Source organism: Sciurus vulgaris (genome assembly GCF_902686455.1).
Source record: "Sciurus vulgaris genome assembly, chromosome: 5".
Classification (NCBI taxonomy): domain Eukaryota; kingdom Metazoa; phylum Chordata; class Mammalia; order Rodentia; family Sciuridae; genus Sciurus; species Sciurus vulgaris.
The window spans coordinates 152,131,425-152,155,438 of NC_136465.1; the positions used below are offsets into that span (position 1 = coordinate 152,131,425).

Sequence of the window (24,014 nt, forward strand, 5' to 3'; positions counted from 1 at the left end):
ATCTGGGGCCCCGTACAATCGCTCTGAGTCTCAGAGACCCACCGCACGCCTCTTCCTCCAGACAGCTGCCCAGTATTCCGGTGCGGTCACTAGGATTCCAAGCAACTCACTGCATGCCTCCTCCTCCCACCAACTGCCCGTAGCCCCGGGCAATTACTCCAAGTTGAAGTGACCCGCCCCATTCCTCCTCCTCCTCCAGGTAACCCCCCGGGTGTTCAGGAGCGGTTGCTCTGAGTGGCTCTGAATCCACGTGACCTGCTGCACGCCGCCTTTGGGCAGCCGCCCGGAGCTCTGGTGCGGCCACTCGAGACCAAGCGACCCACCGTGCTCCTCCTCCAGGCAGCCCCCCTGTGTTCAGGAGAGGTTGCTTTAAGTCCAAACCACTCACCAATCGCCTCCTCCTCTGAGCAGCCGCCTGGAGCTCTAATGCAGTCACTGCGAGTCCAAACGACCTGCCGCGCTCCTCCTCCTTCTCCTCCTACTCCTCCGGGCAGGCCCCGGTGTTCAGAAGTGGTCTGAGTCCAAACAGCTCGCCGCGCAGCTCCTCCTCTGGCAACCGCCTGTAGCTCTGGTGTAGTCACTCAGAATCCAAGCGGCCACGCTCCTCCTCCTCCTCCTCAGGGCAGGCCCTGGTGTTCAGGAGTGGTCACTCTGAGTCCAAACAGCTCGCCACGCAGCTCCTCCTCTGGCAACCACCTGTAGCTCTGGTGCAGTCACTCTGAATCCAAGCAGCCGTGCTCCTCCTCCTCCTCCTCAGGGCAGGCCCCGGTGTCCTGAGTCCACACAGCTCTCCTCGCCACTCCTCCCCTGGGCAGCCACCGGAGCCCCAGTGGTTGCTCCGAGTCCCAGCGCTGTGCTGAGCAGCCTCCTCTATGACGCTCCCAGTTGTCCGAGTTCACTGCTCCAGCGGGGGGAGGGGTGTCTCGCCAGCAGCTCTACTTCACAAAGTTCCCTGCGCTCCAGGACCACTGTCCCATCTGGGACGCCTCCCCAATGGGAGAGACTCACCCAGCTGCTTTGAGTTGGTCCCAAGTCTCTCAATATCTCCTCTTTTGAATCCTGAGTCCTGGAGCAACATGAAATGCAGCCACCCTCTAGTCCACCATCTTGAAACACCCCCAAGTTTCCTCCCTTTAGGAAATGAGTTAGAAAACATCAGTAATAAGACTTCAAAGCAATAACTTGAATTTATCATCTGATTTATGAAATGACTACTTCCACCTCTTATCAGAACACCGAGTTCTTCCTGTGTAACTGCAGTCTGGGTTTGTAAATAGCACTGGTGAATTCCTGGTATCACATCATCTTTGGAAACAACTGATCCAGAAGGTCCCTACCAACAGGATGGGAGTCTTAATATCAGAGCAAGTCCCAGATAACACTGAATAAATGCAAAAAAATTGGAGACTGGGAAAGGCAACTGTATTTCCCTTGATGTCTGTTCAGTTTTTTCTTTTCCCCAAAGGGGGCACTCAACAATTTCCAAAGTTCCTATTGATTTCTCTCACTTCTCCATCTACCTCACTCTCAACAACAGGGAGTGGGGGCAATAACAGTTATTCTGATTGTCTCTGACTTGTCTGATTTGGAAAAATGACAGAAACTCTGAAGTCCTTAGTTTTCTCACCTCTCAAAGGAGAATCAGATTCCAGGGAACCTAAAATAATAACCAAAAAATATAATAATAAATCTAGAGACTGCTACCAGCAGTCTTCATAAGGAGATGAAGGCAAAATAAATACATTTATTTGTAGATAGCAGTGTAGTAATTTTGACCATGAGTCAGTTTTTGGCATCACTGAATAATGTTAGATGATTTCTGAGGATTTTTAGAGATTTGTTTTTATGAGGTCTATTTGGGGATAATAGAAAAAACTGATATGAATTTCCTCACCTCAAAGATGCCTATTTTTCCAAAGACAATTTCTGAAACATCCTGCATATCCTTAATAATATTAAATATACGTTCATCTCAATGGAGAAGAAGGGATGGGGAGAACAGAGAAAAACATTAAATCAATTAAATTTCACTTTTAACAATTGACCAAGCACCTATAACAATGAATTTTTGCTTTTTCCTCAATTGTTCTGTCCTGTACATGTATCAATCAGGGTTTCATCAGCATCTTATGCACAAATGGAGCAGTTGAGAGGAGTTTACAAAAGGGAGGTTCTCTTCAGATGCAGATAGGTAGGGGAAAGCCAGAAAGCAAGGGTACAGTAGCTGGACCTAGCATCGGTGAGCAGTTATTACCATCTCAGCCTAAAGGTGAGTGGAAGGAGCATTAACAGGACCTGAGAGTTTGAAATCATCCATTGAAAGCTGTGACCTTTGACAGGATGGAACCAAACTGCAGTAACTTTGTAGGGAGAAGGTAAAAGGACTGAATCCCTGGCCTTCAGTCCCAACATTGTTTCAATATGTTAATGGTGCCTAGTATCACCATGGATGGATTCCAAGCAGAAGAGACAAATAAAGCTAGGGTAATGTGGTACCCACGTACAGTCAGTGTCCTGGGGCGCAGAGCAAGATGTAGAGGGATATGGAAGGACAGGAGATGGGAATCTTAGAAAAGACCCTAGCAGTTTCAACCTCTACTCTCTGAGCCTCAGATTCTTCTTTAAAATTTTTTTTTTCCTTGTACTCATACAAACGTTTTTTATTTAGTTCCATAATTCAGCCCAGAAGTCATCTGTTCTGTGAAGTTGTCCTATTGGCCCACTAGCAGTGAGTGATCCAAGACCAACTTAGAACTTTTCTTTTCACGTCATGCTTTAGGCCTACACCTAAAATACAACAAAAGCCCCCACATTTTGAAAAATTTGTGAAAGACCCTTAAGGTCTTTTCGAAAGTAAATTGAGAGATCCCAAAGAATAGACCCCAGATATGTAGAATATATTTGTCTTTTCTGAACATATAGCAATGCCCACATAACTCTATACCACAAAATGGGTGACACAAATGACAGAAATTTATTTTCTCCCATTTCTGCAAGTTAAAAGTCCAAATTCAAAGTTGCAGCCCCGCTGAACTCCTCCAAGATAAAGGAGTTTTGCTGTGTTTCACCTCTCCCTCATTCAGCACCTGATCTAATTTATGTTCACTTCCACCTTCTCTTTGGTAGATTCCTAACAACCCTTCAATCTTCCACTTCTTTGAGCAGTCTTCTCTGACCACAAAGGACTCAGTGAGTCTTTCTTCCACAAATCATCCAGTTCTAACCAACACTTATGTCCTATCTTAATGCAATTCAGTGGTTCTCAAATAGGATTGTGCATCAGGGTCTCTGAAACAAAGAAGACTCTTCAATTCAGGCCACTGGGTCACGCTCCAGAATTTCTAGTTCAACAAATCTGATCTGGGCTCAAAAATTTGCATTTCTAACGAGTCCCTTATGATATAGACATTGTTGGTACTGGGACCACTCTTTGAGAAAGATCTCTTTCTATAAACAGCCTATTTCTTTCTATTAACTCCCCTCATTTGACCATCAATAAAATGCAAATGCTTTAAGGGCAAGAATTGTGTCTTTCAAACAGCTACGTGCTCGACATTTTCCACAGTGCCCGAAACACAATAAAGATTCAACAAATAATCATGTAATATATGAATGAATGAAAAGAAATTCTTTTCATCAAGAGAATAATTTTTCAAATACGAATCTGCTTAAAAAGAGTTTGTTGTACCAAGGCTAATGTAAAATACATAAACGGGAGAGTCAGTACTCATCTAGAAAAGGCTAAACGTCTAAAACCACGATGTTGTTTATACGAATTTGATATATATACAAAACTGCTTTATAGGAACTTTGGCTAGGATTATTTTGCCTCAGGGAACTGTCATAAAATGTATAGTTGAAAAAGAGAAATGTAAAATAAGACGTGAAAATGAGATATTAGGAAAGCTGGTCATTATCTAATGAACACAGAAGGGAGCCAGAAAGCAAATATAAAACAGAGAGCCTCCAAGACCCATTATTTCTCCTCTGGTAAAACTTGAAATCACAAATCAGAGTTCAGGAGACAGGAGAAATAAAAGTGAAAGATGCTGGCCCGAGTTGTGGCAGAATGAGTGAAACACTGCACAAGGGCAGAAACAGCTGTACTCCCTGGGGGCTCAGCCGCTTTACAAGAGTGATTTTCCTAAAGCTTTAATGTGCCCTGTGCGTTAAAATGTCCCCGCCTCCCCCAGACTTCTCCCTCATGGTCCCAGCAACACATTACTAGAGGGAGCAGTGTTCAGGGACCCAGTGGGCTGCGTGACTCTAACTGAGCAGCGGTTACACAAATATTAGTGCTCAGGGATCCCTGAGAGAGAGATTAATAGTGACTCACCAGCTCCCCAGTCTTTCTCTTACCTATATTTCTCTTTGACTTTCGTAAAATGGCCAGATAAGCCAGGCACGGTGGTGCAGGCTTGTAATCCCAGAGGCTCAGGAGGCTGAGGCAGGAGGATCACAAGTTCAAAGCTGGTCTCAGCAATGTAGCAAGGTACTGAGCAACTCAGCAAGACCCTGTCTGTAAATAAAATATATAAGAAAAGGCATGGGGATGTGGCTCAGTGGTTAAGCACCCCTGGGTTCAATCCCTGGTACCCAAAATGAAACCAACCAACAAACAACAGCACAAAAACCCAACAAGACAATTCAGTAGCTAACCCTATTTTCTGACCAGCTCACCAGAGCTTGTTTATCTGACTCTAAAGAGCAAAGCAGCATCACTTCTTGAACAGGAACAAACTGAACGTGGGGATGACCACCGCAATTCATACGTTGGACTTTTAAGCCCTAAAGTGACAGTGTGATGGCGGAGGCCACATGAATGGGATCAGTGCCCTCATACGAGAGACATCCTTCTCCCCTTCCACTGCAGGACAGTGAAAAGCCAGCTGTCCACAAAAGAGGAAGTGGGTCCCTCCTCACACAGACTGCCAGAGCCTGAAGAAATAAGTTTCTGTTGTTGTTAGCCACTCTGTTTATTATATTTTGTGACAGCAGTCCAAAAGGACTGATTCAGGACTAATGGGGTATCCTCAAGGGTTTGCTCACCCAATTGAATTTATCCTTAGCCCCCAAGAAAAATCTGGGTTCTCAGATTCATGTCAGTGGTGAAAGTTTGTTTGTTTGTTTTTTTCCTTAAATTCTGGTTCTTCCTGTCTGAAAATGAAACCAGCCCTGATGCTGGCATCGAGATGATAGTGACACCTGGCATTAGCATATTGTGTCACCACTTCTCTCTTCTGAGTTCTTCAATGTCACCCCTTTGCCTAGAGATAGGTAACCATGTGTCTCAGTTCACCAAGGATATTCCTGGGTGATGCCTTTGTCAGGGTAATTATTAACAGTGCCTTATCTCTCTCCAAAGGGCCCTGATTTAGACTATTATATGACCACCCTATTTATAGCATCACATATGAGGCTTTTATGATCCAGGCCTATCTCACTGTTTGGTTTCATTTTATGTTATTTCAACTCTGATACTAAGCAAACTGAATTCATGATTTCCTGACTCTTTTCCTCTGTGCCCTCGCACGTGCTGTTTCTTCTGTCTGTATGTCCTTTCCATCCTCACTCGACCACCTCATTCTCCCATTAGATACTTATTGACCCTTCAGGTCTTAGCTGAAACTCTTCGCAATGTCACCTCTGACTTAAGTATCCCTCTGCAGTACTCCTATTACACAGAAGCATATGTTCACTAAAGCATTTGACTATTCCTGGTAAGCATCCTTACATTTATCCATAGCCCAGTCATAAATCACTCTCAGGGATAGCAGGAGGTCTCTTCACCTCTACATGATACCTCAGTGTTCAATGAGTGAATGACTTTATAAAGAAAATACCTACAATAACCTAAGGTAAGTTACCAATAGTTTAAAATAAATCTACTTCTGAGTGTTCTCCAAATCCCCCTTTCAGTCTATGTCCCTAAATCAAGATAGAGTACCACATACTCTGTTCCAGCAAGACTTTTGTTTAGAATCATGCCCATACCCATCTATTCCTCATGGGAATAGATGATTTTTCTATTTAGGGAAAGTCCTGTGGTCACTTACCTCCTTTCATGGTGTTTGTGAACTATGAGCTTTCTAACTGGATGAGTGAGCTGGTTAAACTATCAGTGGTTGTCCCTGCATTCTTTTGGATACAGTCATTTCTTCCTCCTAGAAATAAACACGAGAGAGAGAGAGGGAGAGAGAGAATTTCTAAGTGTCGGTGACAATTCTCTGAGTAGACCTCCTGCTTTGGTCTGGTGGTTGGGTGTGTTGCATTAGACTGGCACTATTGGTATGAGCATATTCAGTGCTCACAGTGTAACTCAGGAGCTAAACTCCAGCTTGTAAACTTGCCTGGTACTTCTGGGAAATAATAGTAAATGAAGAAAGATAAAAGGGAGAGGGGAGTTCTACATTTTTTTTTTTTTTAATTAATAGCATTTGATTTTCTTCCAGATACCTTTGGTCTATATTTGTCCTACAAATTCTACCAGGGCAAAAGGCTGGAGATCAATAGGACTATCAGGCATTCCTTAGTCTTTAGCATCTAGAAGGCCCATGTTTGGTATACATTCTCTGTCATCAAATGCTTTTAAGTCTAGTTTCCCAAGTTGTCTCATTGCCTTTTGATATCAGTGACTACATTTTTATAGCAAAGTTTGAAGAAAGACAGGAGTAAGATTTATGGAGATTTAGTCCTAAAGGTTAATGGGGTTGTCCACTGTGTGAAGAATAATGCTTTTCGATGGTGACAAAGTAATATCCCAGCTTTCGGTGACTGCTTCCATCATCAATTTGTGTTGTATTTTGCTATTGATGTGAAGTTTAATACAGAGTCCTCCACAAAGCATCATGACCCCTTTCCCGGGGCTGACCCCAGTGGCCCATGTCAGCCAACATCTGGGCACAGCAGCTGTGAAGACTGGGAGAAGGCTACCCCCTGCCTCTTTTCGGAGGTAATTTGCTGAACAGCACACATGCTTACTTGCAAATGCAGTGAGGCACGCAGGCACTGGCCATGGGCTGATAGGTCCTACAAACTATTCTGTCACTGATTTTGTTATTTTAACCAAAAAAATCATAAAAATGGCATGTCAGTAAGTGAAGAACGAATAAAGTTTGGCCCTGGCAGGGGTATGAGTTCTCACATCCAAATGGAAAACACGTTGATTAACCAAAAGCCTTTCTGCAACGAATCAGTCATTATGTGTCAAGACAAACTACAGTTGCTGCAGTTTTTTTTGTTTGTTTGTTTTAAGACTTTAATAAAATACCTGACCTTTATTTTCGTGGTTACATTTCCTAGAGATTCCTTTTTTCTTAATTTATTTGCTCGTTCTAGATATACATGAGAGTTGAGTGTACTTTGACATATTATACATACATAGAATAAGTATAACTCGTTCCAAGTAGGATCCCATTATCATGTCTTTCCTCTCCTTGTATATGAACACGTGACCAGTTGCTCTACTTTTAAAGATTCCACCCAAGGCCAGAGGTTTTCCAGCTGCCCATCCAACCCCACCCCCCAAAAAAGGTTAAGGGATTTTTCACAGCAGTTTTTTCTAATAGCCTTACGTTTAAAACGGACGTTTAAAAGCATTCTTTTGTAGTTCTGACAGAAGTAACCAACAAATCATCCTCACTTAGGAATTACAGAGGCTTTCAAGACGCATGAAAGAAGAATGAGCTACCATTAGAAGGATCAGCCATAAATAAGACCCCTCAGGCAGGCACTGTGATGGGAACTCAAGACGTGTCACTCTACGCTGCTGCCTTTGCCTCCTTCTTCCCCAAATAATACTTAGGAGTTCTATAATAGGTTGTATTTAAAAAAAAATTCATAGCTATGTGACCAACACCCAGCCCTACCCTCTTTGGAATAGTTAGGCATCTAACTATGTGATGAATTATTATATGATGAATGCTTTTGGACGCTAGTGAAAAGAACGTTCAGTTAGTATTCACAGATTTTAACAATTTGCTAAGACAGTATGTTTTCCCAATAAGTGTTAAAATTGTTAGAGTTTTGTTCCACTCATTTTTCTGCACCTCCTTCATATGCTTTCTAATATTTTTTTCTTAGTGTAGAAGACATAATAATAAGGTCTGATGTTTTATTAAAAATATGGGAACTTTTGAATTTTCTTCTGCTATTCTGAATTTTATCATTATACTTTTCAGTCATAATTTTGAAAACAATGAGTTTATCCTTATAATATCATGTAAATACAATTACTTTCTCATTTGGTGAATACATTTTAGAGTACATATTAGAAATACACAAGAGCTTTTATCTTTTTACAAAAGCCAGAATTAAGGCAGCATAAAATCCAATCATATGGTCTATTTTTATTTTTAATATTCATGATTCCTTTGTTCTCATGATTAGCCATGGTCTCTTTCATTTCAATATTGTAAAAACTTCAGGGACTTATACTTGATCTTGAATTGCTTGTCACAATAAAATCTTCCCCTTTCCAAAGCATTTGCCTCATTCTAGATAAAAATCTAACCTAGATGGTATATTTTAAAATTGTTGTTGCTCCAATTTTTAGATTTCACTGCAGCCTGCATACAAAATTTTACAAATATCAATCATCCTTGCAAGAAGTCACCTTCTAACTAAATCTTTTCCCTCAAACTTCTCCTAACTCCAACTTGTGGTATCCTCGTATCAGTAAAGCTTTTGATTTCGTACAAGGCCCGGACAATTTTTTAGAACAGTAAATTCCTTTGTTCAGGAAATTATGCATATGACTCTAATGTTTTAAGGTTTTCATATTAATATGGCGCAAATGGTCTTCTCAATGTTGAACCATTCACAAGATAAAATAGGTCAAGGGACAAGTGACAGGCAGTTATAATGCCAATCAAGGAGAAAATATTAAGCCTAGAAGAATATTTATTCAGATGGACATTTTGCACAAAGGACAAAGCAGATGTGATTCACAAAGAGAATTTTCTATGGCACCTCAGATTAATCTGATTGCAAAAATGACATTCTGGGAACACAGCGAATGTATTCTGTGTCATGTCAAGGCACTGTTGACATACTTGTATTCAATGGCACAATAAGACACACACATGTACTCCTGAAAGAGAATGAATAATTTTAGAAGGATCAGCCATGTTTTCCACTTACTTTACAGAAAGAGAGAAGGGTCAGATGTATTTACTCCTTAACTTTAAGTCTGGGAGGTGGGTGAGGGGCCCTGAGGGGGAGGGGATTTGACCTGAGGTGAGAGGTCTGTGCCTAAAGGAAAACTGAAACAGAACTTGAAGCATGGCCCCTGGAGATGAGAAGAAAGCAAGAGATGCCAGAGGTACTCAGATCTGACTTCCAACACAGTTTTGCCAGGTACACAGCAAATTGTTACTCCTAAGAAAAAAATTGGTTCCTTTCAACAGAACTATAATTTGGCCTGTTATAACTTTGTCTGTCTTATTTGGTCTATGAATTTCTAGGTATGAGTACCAAAGTCCAGTAATTTCAATCATTTCCCAGTTAATATTAGAAGAATTATCTATCAATTAGTAAATCTGTCTTTTCTAATTACTATCACAGGTAACAAGATAGTTTGTAGATATACTGAAAAATAAAAATAAAAAAGTCTCAATTTGGTGTTTCCAGTCACTCAACATCCCCTGTATCCTTCAGAGATCTGGCAGAATCCTTCCCCTTTTCTGGTTACCAGTCCCATGACCACGCAGCCAAACACACAATTGCACATTTTTCCTCCAACAGTGCCCCAGATCCTGCAGACAACAAAATGTACACCATGTAGATTTAAGACTAACCAAATGCTAGGTAGAGCAGTTAAGAGACAAAAAGTAACAGACCTCTTTTATTTATTTTTGCCTTCAGGAACTTAAATACAAACACATGGAAAGAACTGGAAACCAACAGCCTTCTAAAATTTTTATTATTACTGTATTTATTTTTTAAGCAGACAAGCATAAAAATAAGGAATTGCTCAGATAACTAAGTTAGGAGTAGAAACACCTGGCACAGGGAAGTATGAAAATAAAATGGGGATCTTTAATAGAAAAATTGCATTGGGTTAATTTCTGCTGGGGTTCAACATTCTATTCCATAGCAAACAAATAAAAATCGTGCTGGGTCTCGATTTATCGGATTCCTTTAATTTACTAAGACTGCATATTAACCTAAATTGTTAGCAGCTGGTTGTCTACCGAAACCTAGCTGAACTCCTGGGAGCTATTATGTAGCTTCTTAAAATTTGTCCCAGGGGGTACAAAATTGATGTTGGAAAGAGTAAGATACCTCTTCCCCAAGTGCCTCATTTCAGTCGCTCAAGTTCACCTTCAGAAATCCAGGGGACATTTTTCCTTCATACTGTAATTCAAACAAGGGCCTTATTCTTCCAAAATTTCATTGAGCTCCCTCCACTCTAGTAGAACTTTCCTTGAATTCCATGATATCTTTGGCCATTCTTACTTACAGAAACCACAGAAAACCATCTGTGCAGTGTCAGGACAGGATCTTGACTTTTTTCTCCTTCTTGAAGTCTCCCAACTTTCAGTATGCCCATGTCCCAGATTTTCTGTTTGCACATGTAAAGGGCACCTCCATGGTTAGCAACAAAAAGTAAAAATGATTATTTTTTTTCTTAAAATTAATCAACAACATTAAACAAGGACATAATCCCAAACTTTAATAATAAATATTGCTAAAATCTACAACCCCAAACTTCTTCTGAGAACTAGACACGGATTGCTTTTTTGGTTTGTCTATTCTTTTAGGAAGAAGTCTGCCTTCCTGTCAATAAAATTATTTTGCATTACAAAATTGTGATTCAACTGACCTCTTCCCCCCACTATATAGATCTCCAGAGGGGGAGAAAGATCAAAGTTGAGGGCCTCACTTTTTCCCATTTGGCAACTTTCATTTTCGGGAAATATGTGTATTTTAATCAACAAATTGTGTATTTTAATGCCTTCTCACTTGAAGTGCATTTGGGAAAAATACTTCTTGTGCCTGCTGCGTAATAGCTTAAATTAAAGAACATGCTCCTAAGAATCCTTTATCTCAACACATAAAACACACTGAATATTTATGATTTTAATTGCTACACATCATGTGTATACACGTTTGTACAATTATATACATAGCTGAGGGGCAAGGGAAAAGACGACTTTGTGACTTTTTATAATTCATGATGAGCAAGCCCTTGAAAATTTCTATTAACTCAAGATGAAAATTTACAAAAATCATTCGGAAAGAACACCTTAGTATTCTCTCTAGGGTAACTGACATTTATTTGTGTTTATGAAATAAATACCTATCTCTATCACGTACTGATTGCAGATTAAAAAGGAATACTATTTCTTAGGCTTCCAGCTTCTTTCCTAAACGGATAATTCAGAACTGGGAGACACAGCTCTATTTCCAAGATTGCTGTTTACAAAAGCACATGCTAATGTAACCATGTACGAAGAATTAAAGAGAAAATGTCAAACATCCCGTGACATCCAAAATGCATTCAGCTGTTTGCTTTTACCAGGGGGGCGTTCATTCTCCAGACTATCCACTCCAAGACCAAGTGCTGTTGCGTTAGGCTAAAAATAGCCGGCCCAGCCTAACAACTACCTTCTGATTGGCTCAAAGCGAGGACCATTCATCCAATGAGAGCTTCTGGGAACAAAAGCAATTCTTTTGTGTGTGAGATGCTCAACCCACGTCAAAACAGCTTCAGGCTGTAGAAATGATTTTGGTTGAGATTTAACAAGGTAATAATGCATTTCAACCCTCTGAAAGGTTTGAAGCAGAACAAAGGGGTAGTGAAATCCACAAAACAAATGGAGCTCTTGGGCATTCATAGGATGAATCATCAGGGTGCCTGACTTACAAACATTTGCAAGACCCAAAAGAAAAAGCTTTTAGTATTTTTAAATTTTCTTCTATTTCTTTCTTTCTATCTGAGGTTTTAACTTATTTTTCAAGCGTTTTCTCTGCCCAAACAAAAAACAACCAGAGGCATTGTATTTTGACTGTGTGCAATTCTGCTATGCTGATTTGCTAATGAATAGAAAGCAACTAGTTCATGTTTCCTTTAAATCCCACACACAAAAAAATAAATAAGTAAAACAGAGATCTGTGTCTGTGTGGCAAAGAGAGTAGGTAGTAAAGCTTCCGAAACTTTGGGCTTTGGTTTCTGGCAATCAGATACAGCCCACATTTTCCAGATATAGGCATTTCTTTCGATTAACGATGCATTATCTTTCCGGATAAACAAAATAAAGCGGGACTTGGTTTGGAGCAAGGAGCGGAGCTTCTGGAGGTTGTGACCACCTTCAAGCCACTCGCCTCTAGGGGTCACTGTTGCACAGTGGAAGAACCTCTTCAGAGCCTCCTTCCCAGCTTCAATCTGAAATGAAAGGAGAAAATGGGTTTGGTAGGTGCCTTTCAGGTAGGACAAAAGGGAGTGGGGAATCAGTGTTTGAAATCCTTCAGCATGGTTTATGGTCATCACTATGGGACAGAACATCCCTTAACAGCACAGATTACTTCACATGGAACTGAAATGCCATAAAGGACAGAATGTTGCCACAGTAACCTGGAGCTATTATGTAACACATAGGAGACTATAAACTATTCCTTGGCTTTAAACTGGTTTCATTGTATAGATGATAAATAAAAGATGGCGGTGATGCTTTAGTCTCCAACTTTTTAGGAAACATACAGAGCACACATTTTTAACGCTTCTGTAGTGTATCTGTCTAAGTTACCAAGTCCAGAACACCTCTGGCAAAGAAACACAGACAGCAGATTGTTTACATGTTCTTCTCCCAGAAAACTATGAGTTCAACCCATTTTTTTTATCTTGGACATAGTTTTTATGATAAATGATGAGTAATTTAAATCTTAACTAACCTTTATTCTGAGTGTGGTACACAAGACCTGAGAAAATCAATCATCTTAGTAAAATGAAATCAGATATCTATTGCCTAACCAGGTCTAACAAAGGAGTGATATTTCTTGAAGAGTTACCTGATAAAGAAAATGCATAATGTGTTTATAAAATATTGCATTTGTTGATTACTGGTTAATACTGCATTTATGAGCCAATAATTGATATTTTGCTATAAAACATGAATTGCAAACAAGAGGTACGGTAGGATAGAGCATCATATTCATCTAACAAATAATACAAAAACTAGAATGCTGGTCCATTTTTTTTCTATTGCATTGAATTTATAATAGTTTCCTTTGAAAATAAGAAGAGGAAAAGAAGAAAAAAAAAAAAACATTCAGGGCTTACAAAACAACAAAATCCCTAGTGGACTGGTGCATATGTAGTTTTTAACATGCAAATTCTGGAAGGAAGATGGATTCTGCTTCCTTGCAGTTCTTTGGTGAGTTTTATAGTCTTTGCTTTATCATTTTGGCTTAGAGCCAGTTAAAGGAATCCATCTCCAAATGTGTCCCTACAACTATCCATAAGGGAGAAGCTAAGGTTAGTTTAGTAGTATGATGGGGTGGTGGTAGAGGAAAAAGACTTGGTCAGAAGAGTATACTTGATTTATATCTCTGCACCCTTCATCCTGCTTAGTTGCTCAAGACCCAGCCCTGACAGCTGCCCCTGTGCCAACCTCGGAGTGCTCAGTGAGAGAAGAGGTGGGAAGGACAGCAGCACCTTCTTTTCATCTACTGCTGCAGGCCTGAGGCTGGGGTCAAAAGCCTGTAGGAAACTGCTGTCTTCATCTTCCTTTGAGATATAGTATCTTTCACAGGAAACCAAAGTTTCTTTCCTTAACTGGTCATCACTCAAATAAACTCCTTCACAATTGCCTTCATAAAGTGTATATTTTAAAAATATTATTATTCTTCCCTTTTCTTCCTTGCTTCCCTTCTGCTTTTCTCCTCTGCTTTCCATTCCAGGGAGGAACAGTCAGACTTCATGCAGTATATTCACCCCTTCAGAAGGGGAAGTGGTAAAGTAAGAAGCAGAAGACGGAAAGCCTTCCTGGCTTTGGTTTCCAGGCATACAGCAATAATTAAAAGGAAGACAGGTGATGTCTGGCATAAGCCAGAGGTGAGAGTCTTCCCCTAAAGGAGATGGTCTCACTGACCATGGGCCTCAAGCAGCGGAATCGGAACACTGGTCTCTGGGTGAAGGCAAGAGAGGCAGCTGACTCTCGAGTTCAACATCAGGTGACATGAGACCACGAAAGTGAGAGATGGATACAAGGACTGTGACCACATCCAGGTGCCTAACCCTAACAAAGATTCCCACCCCAGAATCCTAAGTGGGCTCCTCAGAGCTGCTAAACCTCTAGGGGATCTGTTGGATAGTGAGAAAATTAGATGTGACCATATTAGCTGGGAGATGATCGCCTCTTTCCTGCCTTTAGGAAGAAGTAAGATTCCCAACTGCTGGTCCTGTTTTGGGGAAGGCTAAAGGATCCTTGACAATATGGTGGAAATGGATCTTGGAATGAAAAATAGGTTAGTTTAGGAAAAGTAATACAAAAGTCATTTCTTGCATATCTGAGGTTTATATCATTCAGAAAACACGCTTTATATTTTCCAACAACTATGTTAACCTTACTGCATTTGATCCTTGGTACAATCTTGTAAGGGAGTTACAGCAGGTATTTTTCATTTAGCATTAAGTAAGCAGACCATTCTCACTTTTATGGTTATACTTCACAACACTCTCCAGGATAGTTGTTATTATAACCTCCATTTAATAAACATTTTAAAGGTTTTATAACACTAAGTTGAGAGAGTTGGCAAAGATCATTCAGGCTCCTGTCTCCTGTGCCAAAAGCAAAATTGACAATTGAGGTACTTTTCTGGATAATTTTGTGGTGAAATCCTCCTCTTGTTAGTATTATCTCTATCAATCATGTTTTATTGTTCATTTTGGAAATAGAACCACAGGATCTGGATAGAACACTGGTTTGGAAGTGAGATTTTGAGATTGACTGTTCGTGAGGAGTCAGAATTTTGCTAGATATTAACTCCAGGAAGAAATTGGTCATACCTAGGAAACTACAAGATGGAACCCAAGGGCTACAGAAGATTCCACAGCTACACTGCACGAGTCTGATCACCAGGACCTGAAGCTCAGAAATTCCACAATTAGCAGAGTTACTCATAGTCAACTGTGGAACTAATTTTGCAAAAGAGTTCCTAGATTATGAGTTTATGGATATACAAGGAATCTAGAGTCCTGAGAACCACAGATGGATTTGAAAACTATAGACAGTAAGTCTGAAATTCAGAGGATCACATGTAAGATCACAAAATTAGCAGGAACCTTGGTTACCAGATTCCTACAAAGGGAATCTAACCATCGATAATTCAGGGCCTCCAAGTAGCCAAAGACCACCAATTGGAATTATAATTTTGGATCTGTATCAAGCAAATAAATTAATAAAAACTTCTAAAGAATTAGAATTGCATTTATTTGAAATAGGATGACTAGATCCCAGACTCCTCAGAATAGACCTCATTTCATCTCTTATTTCGCATAATTACTAATAACGCCCCATTCACTCACTATTCCACTATGGACTACAAGTTATTTTGTCTATTTGTGAGCCAAATAGTAAGACACCCAAGCCCCACTTTTGACTGACTATATAATCTTAAGGCCATGTAGAACTGTTAGTCAAGTAACTGTAAGAAACAGGCATCCTGAGTATTTGCTGACATGAAAATAGCATTTGTTTTATGCACACCTATGATGTTTGTATTGATTTTGAGTTTTAGAGTCCTCTCCATGGGGAATGAAAATTACATATAAAACAAAAATGGAGTGGCCAGGGACATAGTAGTAGTCAGTGAGTTTAATGATCCTTGCAACCAGAGGCTCTGAGATAGAGTGAAGAATATTTTATCAATTTTTACTTTTCCTTGTGGCCCCGCCCCTCACCCCCAGGAATTGAACTCAAGGCCTTATTTCTGTTAAGTGTGTGCTCTAACACTGAGCTATGTTCCCAGTCCCTACAAATATATTTTCTCTCATTTTATGGATTGTCTCTTCTCTCTGTAGATTATTTATTTTGCTGTGTGAATTTTCAGTTTGATATAATCCTTTTTGTTAATTTTTTCTTTTATTTCCTGTGCTTTTGGAGTCCTCTTCCAAAAGTCATTTCCTATACCAATATCATCAGGTTTTTCCTTTGTGTTTTTCTCCAGTATTTTCAGAATTTCAGATCTTACATTAAAGTCTTTAATATATTTTGATTTGATTTTTGTACAAGCAAGAGATAGGGTCAAGTTTTAGTCTTTAACATGTGGATATCCCAGTAACTTCATTGAAGAGACTGTTCTTTTTCCAATGTATGTTTTGACAGTTTTGTTGAAAATTAGTTGACTATAAATGCATGGATTTATTTCTGGATTTTCTTTTCTGATCTATCTGTCTTTGTGTCTGTTTTTAGTCAGGACCGTTCTACTTTGGTTACTACTCTGCAGTATATCTTGTAAACAGGCATCGTGATATCTCTAGCTTTGTTCTTTTAGCTCAATATTACTTTGTCTTTTCACTGTTTTTTGGTGCTTCCATATGAATTTCAAGATTTTTTTCTAGTTCTGTGAAGAATGCCATTGGAATTTTGATAGGAATTCATCTGACAGTTAATATCCAGAATATAGGTAAAACTCTAAAAGCTTAACAACACAAAACAAGTAATCCACTTGAAAATGGGAAAATTATTAGAATAGACACTTCTCAAAAAGAGAAACATAAAAGGAGAACAATTATATGAAAAGTACTCAATATCATTAGACATCATGGAAATGCAAAGCAAAACAACCTTGAAATTCTATCTTACCCCAGTTAGGATGGATATTATAAAAAATGTTTAAATAACACATGCTGGCAAGGATGCAAAGGGGAACCCTTAGACATTGTTAGTGGGAATGTAAATTAGTACCACCATTATGGAAATAATGCAGAGGCTCCTCAAAAGACTAAAATATATATCTACCATATGACCCAGTGACCCCAGTCCTGGGAATATAACCAAAGGAAATGAAATAGAGATGCTCATGTTTACTGTGGCACTATTCACAATAGTTAGGATATGGAGTAAGCCTAGCTGCCTTTATACAGATGAATGTATAAAGATGGTATGTGCACAATGAAGTATCCTCAACCATAAAGAAGAATGAAATCCTGTCGTTTGCAGCAATTGATAGAACTAGAGGATGCTAAGTAAAATAAGTATTACATTTTTTTTTCTCATGAGTGGAAATAAAAAAAATAAAATAAAGTCAACCCAAAAGTAGAAGAGCGATTACTTACTAGACACTGGGAGGAATGTGGTGGTTGTAGTTGGCAGTGAGATGAAAAGGAGGGGAGGGTTAGGGTAGAAGAAGAATGGGCAGATATGATCCATGCATGTTGTCTACGTATGTGAAAATATCCAGGTGAATTCTATAATTTTAATTTCTATAAGTAATATGTATTACTGAGAATTTTGAAAATATTTATCTAATATTGCTGGATAAATTTTGGGTGATGTCCCTATTAGATTTCCTCAGGTAGTTGTTCTCTGAACAAAAATTACAAAATGCCTGTGACAGAAGAGCAAAGAGTGATACGTGTGCTTGCTCCCACCCCTAGCTTCCTCCTGTGACAGATATCACTAATGGATCCTGGAACTCTTTCCCCATCAGAACAGGCGCCATGTAAGAATCCTCCACCACGAGTATCCTTGGGAATCATAACAGTTAAACATTACTTATATAAGCTGAAACCAAAGTCTTTTCCCTAGTGTCAAAGGTGTTTTTTAGGTATTGTACTACAAGGTGGAAAGATAAAAACTTAAGAAATTTTTTCTTTTGAGAGACTTCAATCTACTGGAAGAGACAGACAAGTCATTCATTGTAGGAAGAGAAGGACTAGGAATGCTGGAATACTAGATGCCAAATCACCATTGTGCCCTCATGGTGGACCTAAACACATATGCTAGATGGATTATAGGTGAGATTTTGGGTAGTTCATGGAAAGTTTTGTAGATAGAAGGTATTTAATTTTGAACTTGTAGAATGACTAAGAACTGTCAGACCCAGAATAGGTAAAGAAGTCCAGAGTAGAAGCAGCAGTATGTAAAAAGCCACTTGTAAAGCAAGGTTAGTGGAAGTAAAACGCAGTGGGACGTGAGGGAGGTGACATGTTTATACAGGAGGAGTTGATGTTAAAAGGTAAATGTGGGTTTTTTTTTTTTTTTTTTCTCATTTGAGCAGCCGGGGATTCGAACTGTGGTCCTTGCACATGCTAGGTGAGTGCTCTCCAAAAGGAGCTATTTCTTCAGCTCCAGTGCAATTCCAATTAAAATACCAATGATGTACCTTACAGAAATAGAGCAAGCAATTATGAAATTCATCTGGAAGAATAAGAAACCCAGAATAGCTAAAGCACTCCTCAGTAGAAAGAACGAAGCAGGGGGTATCGCAATACCAGATCTTCAACTCTATTACAAAGCAATAGTAACAAAAACGGCATGGTATTGGTACCAAAATAGACAGGTAGATCAATGGTACAGAATAGAGGACATGGACACAAACCCAAATAAATACAATTTTCTCATATTAGACAAAGGTGCCAAAAATATGCAATGGAGAAAAGATAGCCTCTTCAACAAATGGTGCTGGGAAAACTGGAAAACCATATGCAACAGAATGAAATTAAACCCGTATCTCTCACCCTGCACAAAACTCAACTCAAAATGGATCAAGGACCTCAGAATCAGACCAGAGACCCTGCATCTTATAGAAGAAAAAGTAGGTCCAAACCTTCAACTTGTTGGCTTAGGATCAGACTTCCTTTACAGGACTCCCATAGCACAAGAAATAAAAGCAAGAATCAACAACTGAGATAGAGTCAAACTAAAAAGCTTTCTCTCAGCAAAGGAAACTATCAGTAATGTGAAGAGAGAGCCTACAGAGTGGGAGAATATCTTTGCCACTCATACTTCAGATAGAGCGCTAATTTCCAGAATCTATGAAGAACTCAAAAAACTCTACACCAAGAATACAAATAATCCAATCAACAAATGGGCTAAGGAAATAGACACTTCACAGACGAAGAAGTACAAGCAATCAACAGATATATGAAAAAATGTTCAACATCTCTAGTAATAAGAGAAATGCAAATCAAAACTACCCTAAGATTCCATCTCACCCCAATTAGAATGGCGATTATCAAGAACACAAGCAACAATAGGTGTTGGAGAGGATGTGGGGAAAAAGTTACACTCATACATTGCCGGTGGGGTTGCAAATTAGTGCAGCCACTCTGGAAAGCAGTGTGGAGATTCCTCAGAAAGGTTGGAATGGAACCACCATTTGACCCAGCTATCCCACTCTTTGGCCTATACCCAAAGGACTTAAAATCAGCATACTACAGAGATACAGTCACATCAATGTTCATAGCTGCTCAATTCACCATCGCCAGATTGTGGAACCAACCTAGATGCCCTTCAGTTGATGAATGGATAAAGAAACTGTGGCGCATATATACAATGGAATATTACTCTGCCATGAAGAATGATACAATTATGGCATTTGCAGGCAAATGGATGAAATTGGAGGATATCATGCTAAGTGAGATAAGCCAATCTCAAAAAACTAAAGGATGAATGATCTCACTGATAAGCGGATGAGGACATATAATGGGGGGTAGGAGGGGTTAGCGTTAGGTTTAGGGTTTGGTTTAGGGTTAGGGATAAGGAGGGTGGTAAGAATGGAGGAAGGAAGGACTGTATAGAGGGAAAAGAGGGGTGGGAGGGGTGGGGGGAAGGGAAAAATAACAGAATGAATCAAACAACATTGCTCTATGTAAATTTATGATTTATAATAAAAATAAAATAAAATAAAATGGGTTATAAATGAATAAAAAGGTAAATGTGAAAAATAGATTAGAACTATGCCTACATTAAAAGCAACCTACTGGGAATAAAACATTGACCAACTAATTTCCTACAAACAAAATTATTTTGATGAAGTTTTTAAAACCTAAAGGAATTAATGAGTAAAGAATTCATAAAAATTATTACCCCATCCAACTTGGTTTTAATGTAGCCACAGATACACATTCCTATATTTCTTGTTCAGCCTGTTGCTTATTTCTTATTTCTCTTTATTAACTCTAATAGTATGATTAACCTCAAATTCATTTGGTACATAGGGAAATTCTCTCCAGTTCTGATTTCAGACAGAAAAATAGGATTGAAATTTTGACATTCTTGCGTCCCTCTGCAAAATTAATAGGAAATGGAATTAAGACATTCCAGGAGAGATTTACATCAGTACTTCGTAATTTCCCAATATCCACCCTTCTTAAACTGAGCACACAGCCTGTCTCCCCTGCATTGGTCTTGTCTGTGTGTTGTTTTGTGTTTTCCTTCCTTTGCTCATGCCACCTTTGGCTGCCACAGCTCACATCTAAAATCTAAAACATGTACTTGCTGTCTACAAATCTGAAAATTACCGTGATTATTTTAGTACATGGAAAACTCAGTTCATGATTTCTCATGCACAAATGCTGTCGCAGAGGCAGTTCATAAATTTTCCTACCCAGAAACTCACAAACTCTTGCCATCCATCTTCAGAGTGTTTTATTGAACTCTGTTCTTTGGAGTCAGAGTTGTGCCTGCCTTGCTTGGTGAAATTTATTTATCTTGGTGAACTAGCCCTCCACTAAATTAAGGATCTTTGGCTGTAGTGCATGTTTACCTACCATATGTAGTAACTTTGGATTGTATGTAACCTATTTCTCAGGGTCTACTACCAGAATTATCTTCTAGAGCACCCAGAGAAGCTTCCTTTACTTCTAAAAGCCCAAGCCCCATTTCAAGTACCATGATGTTTCCTCTTCTTTACCCACAACTTGTGTCTTCTTGAGAAATATTTTTAGTTTTGAAAATCATAATGTCCAGAAATCACTGAATCTGTGCCTTGAGGGGGAACTTTCATTATTTTAGGTTCATATTTTTAACCTAAAGTTTCATTAAGGTAAAAATATTTATAAATCTATATATACATGCAATATACAGTTTATGAATCTAGAAGTAGTTTTTCTTAAGATAAATATTAAAAATAATCTGTTATTCTTTTTGGGGGGCAAAGGGTTTTTCCTTTCCAGCTACAGTTTTTCTGATGGTTATAACTGATATGAAAACCTTGAAATATTTTGGGTTTGGTTCAGATAAGCATCTGTGACTTTGAATGTTATTCCAAACTTTTGAATCCATAAATTAAAAATGTATGAGCAAAGGTTTATGCCAGATTTTTTGCTCTGAGATACAATCAGCTCTAGTGACAAAGCATGGGAATGACAAATGCAATATAAATTTTATTTGGCCTACAGGCAGCTTCATGCTTATGATCGGGTTCTTTTCCAGAATCAGTTGCTCCCTAAAACAGTGCTACACTGTGGTGAGGAACCTAAGTCAGCCTGTCAGTGCCTGGCATGGGGCGTTGAGTCTCCTAAAGACCTTTTGTCATGGATTCTGAGTTGGTTAAGAGTAATAATGGTAAATTATTCAACTCTATGTGCTTCTCATATATCAGCTCATTTAGCAACAACTCCATGACATGGGTGTTGCTTTCGTTCAGAGTTTTTGAAGACAGTCACTTGCACACAGCACTCCACGCACAATGTGTAGAAGTGGAGTTGAATTCAGGCTCCAGGACCAGTGTTCTCAATTACCATTTTCAGGGCTGGGGAAAGATGGGCAGAAGCTTCTCAGAACAAAGGTAGGAGTGATGGGTGACAATAATCAGAATGGAGAATTGAGGAAAGCTAGCTGGCTGGAAAGGAGGAGTACTAATCATTAATAGGGTGGTATTCTGTGTCTATTCCTTCCTCCTATTCCTAATTGCTTTTGAATCTACTCTATTATTTCTTACATTCACATCCTCAATTATTCCCTCGTCCTTATCTTTTCCTTCCTACACCATTGCATTGCAGACTCTACTACTGAAGGTGAATTGCATAATAAAAACAAATGAGATTGCAGCCAAACTGGGTTAGGTTGGTCAACTGCCCTGGAATACCCATGCCTAAGGAGTTTCAGAGACACTGAATATTCTGTCCTAAAACCAGTAAAGTTCTTAGCAAACTAGAACTAGATTGGCCATCTCAGTGCTTTTATGACAAGAAAAAGACCCTCTGTGGAGACAAGAAGGAAGGGAGATAAGAGCCATAAAGAATTCCCCAGGAGCAGCAAACAGGGGAAATCTGTGTGAGCTGAATTTCAAGCAGTTGGGTGGGCGTAGAGCTTTAAACTCCAAGTACATTGAGAACATGAAGCAGAAGTTTCTGCTTGATCATTTATCTCTACTTTGAACGTTGTAGACATATTTAATTTGACCCCCACCTAGGTCCATAAGGTTTTAAAAGACTATGGGGGAGAGTTGGGAGCTGCTTTTATCTGATGAAAGCAACTGGACTAACAACTCTGTGTCAAATGTGTACTTGTCCCTACAAGACAGAAATATCTTATTCCAATTACTCAGTGGTATTTTATGTTGTTTTTCTTGTTTAATGATTAAAGGAATATATCAACTTGAACTTCATCTGTAGGTAATAACATTTTGGTGATAATTATCAAATTTACATATTGGGAAACAGGTTGAAATACTCCATGAAATTCTATGCTCTCTACTATATTCTGGTTTGTTCTAGATGTACAGTTTTACTAGTTATCTTAAGTTACTGTCTTTATTTCCTTAAAATTGTAATTAACAGTTTATTTTTTATCATTTTGAAATAGTGCTAAATAAATATTTGTTTGCTGCTCTTGAGTTTTAAATGAGGAATTTCTTTCATGAAAATACATTTTGATGAGGTTTATAATGAACAAAAATTCCCAAGACAGCAAAAATAATAGTCTTTGAAATGCTTTATTGCTTTTCCAAGAGCTCTTATTACATATTTTTAAATCATTTTTAGAGTTATTATGTTTTAAATAGATAAAGGTCATAGAACATTATTTATGGAATGTTTCTGAAGTTGTAAATATCATAGACTAGCACAGCACTCTGTCTAGATTACTTTTTTAAAAAAGCAGTTGAATAATCATGCACAAGTGTATGAAAACATCATGTTGTACACCTTAAATATATACAAAAAACTATCATCTTTATCTTTAAAAACGTTAAATATCAATTAATGATCTTATAATTAAAAAATCTATATTATTATGCCCAGGAATGTCAAGTTTTCTGTGATTTCTTCTTTCTGGCACTAAAATGAATAATAACAATAACAACAACAACAACAACAACAACAAAAAAAACCAGAAAGAATCAGATAATAAATCTGTATAACCCTCAACTCAAACTTTGTTAGGATATTAGTGAAATCCTAGATAGCATCTATAAAATATCAATGGTTTATGATATCTAAGTCTATTTAGGTTACTATAACAAAATACCATGGATGAGGTGGCTTATAGACAACACAAATTTATTTCTCCCAGTGTGGAAGCTATATAGTTCAAGATCAAGGTATCAGCATGTCTGGGTCCTGGAAAGGACCCTCACCCTCTAGACAGCCTTGTTCTCACTCCAACCTCCCATGGTAGAAGGGGTGGTGCATATCTTTCTCAGGCTTCTTATAAACATGCTAATTCTTTACATGAGGCTTTCCCCCCTTGTCCTAGTCCCTCCCCAAGGCTCCACCTCCTAATACCATCATCTTGGAAATCAGAATTTCAGAATCACAATTTGGGGGGAGACATAAGCATGTAGATTACAGCATGATCCAACGTTTAGCTTTTGCTTATATGAGGGAAATTGAGCTGGCTTCACCTTTGTTGGGCTCAACTGGACTCTGTTGGATCTAGCTCCTCGTGTCCCATTTTGGGATCTAGATTGAAGAGACGGTTATTCTCTGGGACATGCCATATTCATGGTGTAGAGAAAATATTCAAGAATGGATAGAACCTAACGCAAATACTTGGTGGCCTTTGTCACATCACTTCAATGCACCTCTGACTTCAGCAGTTTTGCATATACTGTCAGCATCA

General features: G+C 38.9%; 1 long non-coding RNA gene across 1 annotated transcript in view; it reads left to right on the forward strand.

The window, feature by feature from the left end:
• The first annotated feature begins 12,194 nt into the window (after positions 1–12,194).
• LOC306660769 overlaps positions 12,195–24,014 on the forward strand; it is a 40,841-nt gene continuing 29,021 nt past the window's right edge. Inside the window, exon 1 of the long non-coding RNA XR_013763742.1 lies at positions 12,195–12,430. This is a non-coding gene — a long non-coding RNA (uncharacterized lncRNA). The remainder of the gene's footprint in view (positions 12,431–24,014) is intronic.